Raw genomic sequence first — 9,298 nt, 5'->3', positions numbered from 1 at the left:
AAAAACAAAAACAAAACCAACCAACTTGGATAGTGAGCTCTCTCAAGCTGCTATCAGGCCCAGCTCAAAGCTGCATCCTTCTGCTCACAAACATCATTGTTTGAGAAGTCTGTCATGTGCAGATTTTTCTTTAAAAACTATAGAACTTCAACTTACTCAAGGGATCACCATCCTTCTTCCTTAAATGATATATATTTTTTTTGAGTTAAAAAAAAATTAAAAATAGCCAGACCTCAGTCTTCCCCAAGCTAACGGAATTAAAGTGTTTTTTTGTTTGTTTGTTTTAGATTATCACTGCAGAAGGTACTGGGAAATTGCTAGAGTCAAGTGTTTTATTAACAGATGGAAAATGTAGGCTATTAATACATGCATGGATAAAACACTTGCTTTTCTAGTACCTTTCCTTTCCTGCCTTCCTATAGCTAAGAGTGAAGGTTCATCTTTAAATAAAGAACAGAGAAAAAAAAACCTCCCAGACTTAACTAAAAATTTTAGACAAAAAAAAAAAAAGAAGCTTTTCAATGCAATACTCCCTTTTAAGGTTCTGTTAAAATCTTTGCTTCAAGATTTATGTATAGTTTACTATGCTTGGTTACAGAACACCCAGACTATAAGCCAATCTCCTTGTGTGGTTATAAAAAAAGGCTGCGTTGTAAAGAACGCAGAAAAAAGTAACAAATATTTATTCTTTTGCAGGAAGAAAGCCTCCTTACAAGGAGCCATGGTCCCCAGCATGCTCATGTTCTGCTCTTTCACACCCACATGAAAAGACTCATGGAACTGTCACAGCTGTTTACAGATGACAACATCTTGAAGGAAGACTAGAAACTGGTCTAAAAGCAAGAAAACAAGTGATTCGTAAGGCTTTGTGAATTTGAATTCATACCTAAGGCAATGAACCTGCCATAATAACGAGGCTAAGGTTTTATATATGCTTATGCAAAGTAGTTTCCAATTCTGAAGTTAATGTCTGGCCCTCGGAACAAATCCATGACAATCATTTGTTTCAAGAAACAGTTGGAATGCTAATCCTGCCCAGAAAAAAAAATAATAATAAGCTTATAGGGTAAAATATCAACTTCAGTCCTCAAAACTGAAGATCTAATGAAGTCAGACAGCAAATTCCAGCTACAAGTGATTCACCTGCCCCTCCTACCACGTGTGCGGATGTCAGCCCTTACAACACCCCACTTCTTTCTGGAGAAAGCTTCTGTCGGCTCACACTCACCCATTCAGTATTCATTGAAGAAATACACTGCTTTATTCATGCCTCTGTACCCTCTGCATCTGATGTAATGGAAAGAGAGCCAGAGATCGTGAGCATACTGAGCATGCTGAAGCCCATTTTTCTTTATCACTGCTGTACTCACAGATGGAAATAACGATAAAAAAAAGCGACCCATAGAGTACTCTGCAAACCATTCAGTGCTGGAGTACAAAGTGACACCCCTAAAGCAAGCAGACAGCTCTTTGCAGCAGTTCAGAGGGTAAGTATGCCCCTAGTAAAAGCAGGAAATTTCTCAAGCTTGGGAGGGATGCAGATCCTTCACCTGCTACAACAGACACCAGAGGTGACTACTGTTAAAAGTCTTTGCTGTCTGGCTCTTCATCTCCATGCTGTCCAGGAGTACCTCTAAGCAGGAATGTGGGTGCAGAGATACTCCAAAGGCAGAACGCCCCAAACGCAGCTCCATTCCCACTCCAACCCCCACAAGATGACCTCATTCCCTGCTGCTCTCCCATTGACTCTCATACAGAAATAATCTCTCTCCCACAGCCCTTGGATATATCAGCATTTCAATACATACACAAGTAGATCTGAGAATCCCAACTGAAAAAGGGTTCACCTGCATTTTATACTTTCCACACAACACGCCAGTTATTTTCCCCACTATCTCACAAGTTTTAGACTTCTTTCCCCCCAGAAACTGGACAGATGTCTCCGATGTAACCCTGCAGGGTTCTTAGGAAAGTGATAAGGAGCGACAAGTAATGACCTGCAGACACAAGTGAGTTTGGATGAAATATCAGATCCCAACCCTTATCAAACCTTCAGGTGAACTTTCAGGAGACACGCTGACATCAGACATGCACGTAGACAGTTAGGAATTTGCTGCTGTGGGGCACCACACATTAACCAGGGTTAAACCTTGAGGGTAAAGGTTATACTTAAGGACTTAAACTTCAAAGCTAAGGCAGAATGTGTTGCATCATTCAACAGTAGTGTGGTGAATAAGGTCATACTGAACAATGGAAGAGTTGCTCCTCCAAAAATCAAAGCCCTGTTACAGAGGGTTAGAGCAAAATATTTGCATTTGGTTTTAAATATCTATCAAAATAACAGTAACACCACCACTTATTTGACAACCTTAAGATGTAAAACGTAACTTCATGCAACGTGAAGTCTCTGTCATTATTTGCTTGTATTAATGGTGGCTATTTAAATCCACAGATCTGCCTGCGCAACAAGCTCTGTATTAGGAAGAATGCATGCACATGCCATAGTAAGAAAAGTAATTTACAAATATAAACTGGGAACTGGGGGGACATTCATAATATTGACTTCCATGTTGTTTTTGTGTAGACTGGGTTCTACACAAGTAAAAACTGCTTGAGAACTGTGAGGTATTGTTAAAAAAGTGTCAGTAATGTATTCAAGTTGGAAAAATTATCCTCTTGCCCACTTGTCAAGCTACTAAGTGCAAGAGACAAACAGCTCCTTCATTTACATCAGGTAAATCATGTCAGTGTCAGAAACTTAAATATTCCCCAGTTTGCAAAAGCAAATCTCATAACGCTGTGTCAATATTCATGAGTTAATTTTAATATGTAATACTTATCCTATCATCTTGTCTATATGGAAGACTCATTATACTACTTGATATACAGTATCAAGCATGAAGGAATCAATTCTGAACTCTTCTCATTCGCAATTACACACCTGTACCAAAGTTCCCCAGATACTGCCTAGGTACTCAGTTCTTCGTCTTTCTTTTTTTTGTTCTGTGTAAGATTTTGTATGTGAAGGTTATTATGCTCGTCTCTGCTTTCCAAAAACACTAGAATAAGCCAACAAACATGACGTTATCTGAACAAGTATTAGAATTCACTTGGTTAAACACACGGTGCTTTCTAGATTTCATGACACAAAATCATATCCTAAAATGGAATAATACCCCAGGCTAATATTCTATATAATCAGCAGCTAAACATTTCAGAAACTTCTATTAAAGAACATCATATTCCACAAATAATATTAAAACCTCACTCCTGCATTCAACTATACGTTGCTTGAATTCCAGTTTAAATGGAGTAATCTCATAATCCTTTCTGTGGAAGTTTACCATGCCACCCAACAGATAACACTCTCTGGTCCTTATAATCTACGATCCTTGGCCAACATGGTAAGATCACTCAAATCAACTGTGAAAAAACAAGTCATTCCACTTCTTAAAAATAAACAAACAAAAGAGGATACACACACACACGTATCAAATAAAAAAAAAAGTACATATATTAAATATATATATTATTATATATGGTATATAATATAAAAAACATCACATTTAAATCTATCTGTATACAGCTGACATCTATTTTCAAATTCAATATCTAGGGCTATTTTCCCTAGTTCAATTGAAAAAAATTATGAAAAAATAGATTACTTCTGCAGTAAAAAAAATACTGCGAGAAATACAAGGTCTGAGATTTGCAGAACAGTTATCAGCTTTCTGCATTTACCTGTTTATATATTAGAGACACGGAATAGGTTAAAAGCATGCAAACACATTTGAGCTGGTGTTCTTTTGCTATAACCTTGCATCCATGCTTACAGAATGGTATGCATGTTCCAGTTTTTCTTTATGATCTTAGACGAACTTATTTTTCTTAAATAAAGGTCCTACTTTGTCAGCGTTACTGTAAGTGCTTGTTCTTTCTCTTGCCACAACAGTCTACCAAGTGCAATCTTACTGTTTGCACCTTATTTCATCCAGCAGCATTCCTGGTGCAGCTCATCCCTTGAAAGTACCCTCTCTTTATTGTAAGTTCATTTTGAATAGTTCCATGAAGCGCCCTTCAGACAAGCAGACTCCAGATGAAAACCAGATTCTGCAATACACCCATTTTAAAAACCTGCAAAGCCTTGCTGCAAAGGGAATGCTCTGTAATTGAGTCACCTCTTTGGATTTGCCCAATTGTGTGACTCAGATTTGTCCTTGCTTCTTCACACAACAGGAAGGCTGTGAACAAAGTAAGATGCATTCAAAAAACAAACCGTTTGCCACAGCGTACTGTTAAGGAAGATTTTTTTTTTCCTAGCACATCTTTCAATCTGAAGCCAGAGGTCTGAGAAAAAGCACAAAGATGTTCCTTTTAACAGTAAGGTAGCAGAGCTCCCTCTATTGAATTAGCTGCCAAAAATCTCTTCAATTTTCTTTTTTTGGGGGTAAAAAAAAAAAGAAAAGAAACCACAACAGTGCCCAGACTGGACTCGCCTGTCAGAAAGGCAAGTTGTGTCAAAGAGATAACCGAAGGCAGGGGCAAAGCCACCAAACACAGCTAGTTCCCAGTGAGTGCTGAAGGGCCACTGGCTTACCAGGGCTCCAAACGCGGAGATTCCAGCAGTCCACAAGATCCAGGGAGACACCTGAAACTTTACTGATGTTTAAACACTTTCCCCTAGGGCTGAAATTGCTACAGTTAATATCCATGTTTAATAATACTAGGGAATTCTACGAACTGTACTACTACAGCACACAAGGCAACACATGAAAGCTATTTGAGTATTTGCAGTTTTCCTTCCACAATAAGAGGTTAACTATACACAAAACGACCTAATTGAAAACAGGTGATACAGATACATAGGCTGCGGAAACACTCATTAAATCACGGGCTGCACTTTTTGCTTGTTATCAGGGGAACAGCTTAGTATTTCCATTGCTATTGAAAGCACTTCAAATGCTTTCTAACCAAACATTACAGAACTAATGTTCTAACCCCTGATAACCTACAAAAATCATACCCTAAAGCTGCTCCACTCTCCGTGGTTTTATCACTTCCACCTTTTTTACCTCCCAGAAGAGGCATATTTCTTATCAACAACAACAACAACAAAAAAACAGCTCAGTAGAAATAGGAGTTGTTTTAATAAATAAATACTTATTTTCCTTTCTAGAGACAAGCAAGTATGATAAGGAATGAAATTTTATCTTAAGCTAGGCAGATATTCCTCTGCAGAGCCACCACCTTAGAGGAGTGGATTAACATCCTCTGGGGCTGGGCTGACTCTGATTTAGTCTCCACAACATGCACTGGGGAAGAAGAAAATCAAAACAAAACCAGAAAAGAAAGAAGGGACAGAAAGTTCATCTGATCACTGTCAGCTGCTGATTGTACTAGCTTCACTATGATCTCTTCTTATATAAGAGATGAGATTCATTTTCAAGCATGTTAGAGACAGAAACGTACAGCCTCCTTCAATATTCATACTGTTCTTAATAAGGAGAAGATACCAAGATAAAGAATGTGTAGGTCAAAGCCTTGTCTTCAGGGAAGATAATTTCAAATCAAGGGGAGTGTTCAAATGAAATGAAATGATGTTCACTTTTCCCTGGAAAAAATCATGCTCTGCTCATGTCAATTCTAATTATCACCCCACAGCATTTAAAGTTCTTGGAATATTCTCTCATTTGAGCATCAGTGCATGGTAGCATAACTATTTTTCTTGCAAGCAGAAGAGCTCAGGAGAAATCAGGATGCTGCAACAGGTGCTCAATTCTCTCTTACAGGTGTGACCTTACAGCTTATGTGCATTTCCAATTAAAAAAAAATTACATTATCAAAGTGAAAAAAAAAAAAGCTATCTGCTAACCAGAGGAACCTTGAGGAGCACTGAACAAAGAGATCTTTGTTCTTAGGTTCTTATGTACAGTCTTAAAAGCCAGCCTACCCTGTAATGCAGTCTGCAGAACTGAACAAGACCATGCAAGAAGAAAAAAAAAGAAAGAAAAAGAAAAGAAAAGAAAAAAAGAAAACCCAGATTATTAGTGATATGAAAAACAGTCATATTTCATAGTGATATGAAATTTCTACAGTCAGCATGGTAATGTAAAAGAGAAGCCCTCAAGTGTGAAACAGCACTGCAGAGCCAGCCTATTGGAGACCATCGTGCTTGCAGTCATACAGTGTGGGTCACAATCAGGAGAGACTGAATATGAATCATCTACTGTTGGGAGATTCAGCTATGGGCTCATTCAGTTTCTCAAGTGTTAACAGGTCTGAAGCACAAATAGATGGGCCTGGCACCCTCCATAGCTGTCTCCCTTCTTTCCAATCTCCTTCTGTTTCACTACAGGCTCAATAATCAGACAAAAAAAAAAGATACTCTACAAAAAAGTCCCTGTGGTAGTATTCTAATAAAAATCCCATGATGGTGTAATGTGGTATGACTAGCAAGCACATTAAAGCTATTGCCACTACAGTAATCCTTAGTTTTAGATTTGTACCATGCATTACTAGGTAGGACATTATGGAAATCTGTAGTGAGCACTCAATAGCACAAGACTATAAACCACATTGCAGAAGTAGGATATTTGTAAGAAAATTGAGAGGATATATTTAACCTTATCACAAAGGTGTAATTTGCATTATGTAAAGTAATGGCATTTTCATTATTTTCCCCTTCATGTATCCGCATGCACAGATACTTAGAGATTCAGTTCCCCAAAACCTACAGCTGGAGAAAAGCCAGCCAATAGTTTTATGCCTAGTACTCCAAAAGCTGAAGCTATTTACCCTGGGATTACAGATTAGCACCCTAGGTTACATTCTGTAAGGAAAATGGATGGACCTATAACTAAGAGTGTTGACTCTTGCACAGGTTGGGAAGCGGAAATAAGATATCTCAGAATTAAATCTGACCACAGAGATACGTATTTCATGAACATAACAAAATGTATTTTTTCCAGTTAAAAAATTGATTGTTTGGTTCCCCTAAGGAGGAAGAGCTTATTTTTCTCTGGTCTGAAATATCAGAAATGTACAGACCTGGATGATTGCTATTTTTGCCCTCTGTATGCCAGAAAACCAACAGAGGAGGGGCAGCACAGGAAAACAAATTTCTAACGAATTCTTGCAAAAGAACTTTAAAGAGGTTTTACAAAGAAGTAGCACTTCCCAAAACAAAATCATTTAACAACTTCTAGCTCACTTGTAAAGAAGTCTCTGTGCATTGAACAACAGAAACACAGCAGATCGAAACAAAATATACATGGCACAGAGATCTCCTGACCTCAGTCTTAGAAAGCCTCGTGAACTTCAGGTCATAATACAGAAAATCAGTTTTCTTAGACCAATGTTCAGCTAAATATACCAGGAGGAAAAAAAAAAACCATAGCCACCAGTGAGGACAAATTTAACATCCTGTGATTAAGAATGCTCCATGTTGCCCTTTCATTACCATGACACAGTTACCAATGTTTAGTAATACAATGCCAAATGAGACTCTGATCTTCAGAATTATCATAAACCAGAGACCAGGGGAGAGGGGGAAGCACCACAGTTAGCTCATGACTGAAAATGGACTTCCTTTCCACATGCAGTCATCTTCCTAGAAGAGCCCAAGCATTTAACCGATATTCTCATTTATTCAGTCCTAGAGTTAGTCTCCTAGCCCCACACTTGGGCATAGACCACCTCATTTTTAAATAGAGCTCTTCTTAGGCAATATCTTCTGGAAAGAAACAATATTTCTCATAGGAATCCTCAACCAGGCTGAATATTGCCAGAGAGATCTATACCTAATGCACATCAACTTTTAATATGCTTCTAATAGTTCAACCTGTGCTTGCCATATGCAAACCTGAAATGGAACTCTCCAAAGCCAAGCGTTGTGATAGTGATGTATCCAGAATTTGTGGTGAACGATGGTAAATTGGCACGACAACAACTAAGATTGCAAAGAGTAAGGAATGTGACATAGGCAGTAATGCCAAAAGCTTAGCAAGTATTGTTTTTAAGTATCTTTTCTCCTCCAAGGAGTAGATTGAGAATGCAAGGCTTAAATTACAAACTGGGCTTTCCAGACATTTTCTATAGGCTGGGAAGGTTTCTGATCTGAGGTGGGGCTGTGTTCTCCCCCAATGCATTTGTTCTGCCCGACCTTCTCGAGAGCACAAGGAAGGAGAGCAGGGAGAACTACTCTGTAAACACCGGATGGTTTACCTCCAAACTCTTTAGGTAATAGCTCGTCAAATTCCATCTGTTTATAGACCTCCATCAGTGCAACCCTTAAGATAAATTATTTTTATTATTTCAGATTTCCTTTGGTGGGTAAATGTGGACAGTCACAGCGAGTGAAATCAATTCTTATTTACGTTAGCAGAAAGTGGGACAGAACTCTCTACGGGGGACACATCTTGCTTCATCACTGGGGTGCTTATCTCTCCGGATACTCCACATGCCTTCAACATTTCATAACACGAAAAATCTTTTCCAAAGAGCTGCTCTACATCACAGAGATCAGCACTGACTGCAAACTCTGCTGCTGAGACATTTGTAAGCCTTACTGAGATTAGACGCTGTATTTGCCAGAGCAAAACCAGAGCAGAACAGACTAGTACAGTGCTTACGCTTCTATTCCTTTTAGATCTGTGTTGGAAGCGTGGTTGGTTGTGTTTGGTGGGGTTTTTTTAGGGTTTTTGTGTTTGTTTTTCAGATTTTTTCTTTTAGCCATTCTATTAGAAATTAAAGCTTGAGCTATGCCAACAAGGTAAGGCTGCCAGTTCTCTGCTTAACTGAAGCACATACTAAGTAAGCGCGGTTATATCGCTGGTGAAAAGGGGCTCCTGAAGTGCTGTCCTTATCTCGCTGCTGCCTATAAGCGGTTAACCGAGGAGCGCGCAGCAGTGAGGCAGAGGCTGGCAGTGAACGAACGCCAACTTCACAGCTCCTCGCAGCCCCGCGCTCCCGGCACACGCGAGCAGAGCCTTTCCTTCAAAGCAATACAAACTACTGCCACAGGCTGACGCTCTTTCTACAAGAATAATGAGACGCTCTCCGTGCCGAATGCACAACTCCTCACTTCCTCAGCTTCTCCCTCAGACTTCACTTTCACGCTCAATATTTACAAAATAAAACCTACGAACGTCTGACGGCTGCAACGTTCCCAGCACCGGTGGGGGACGCGGCGCTCCCCGAGGCGCAGAGCAGCCGCCGGTGCCGCGGGACCCGCCCTCAGCAGCGCAGCGCTGCGCCCCGACCGCGCTCGGGACCGCGCGGCGTTGCGGGCAGAGCGGTC

At 39.7% G+C, this 9,298-nt stretch overlaps 1 protein-coding gene across 1 annotated transcript in view; it reads right to left on the bottom strand.

The window, feature by feature from the left end:
• The window catches only part of ALCAM (activated leukocyte cell adhesion molecule), a 123,171-nt gene that overhangs the window by 109,064 nt on the left and 4,809 nt on the right, over positions 1 to 9,298 (bottom strand). The window lies entirely within an intron of this gene.

Source organism: Meleagris gallopavo, chromosome 1 (genome assembly GCF_000146605.3).
Source record: "Meleagris gallopavo isolate NT-WF06-2002-E0010 breed Aviagen turkey brand Nicholas breeding stock chromosome 1, Turkey_5.1, whole genome shotgun sequence".
Classification (NCBI taxonomy): domain Eukaryota; kingdom Metazoa; phylum Chordata; class Aves; order Galliformes; family Phasianidae; genus Meleagris; species Meleagris gallopavo.
This window is presented reverse-complemented; position numbering and strand designations above follow the sequence as displayed.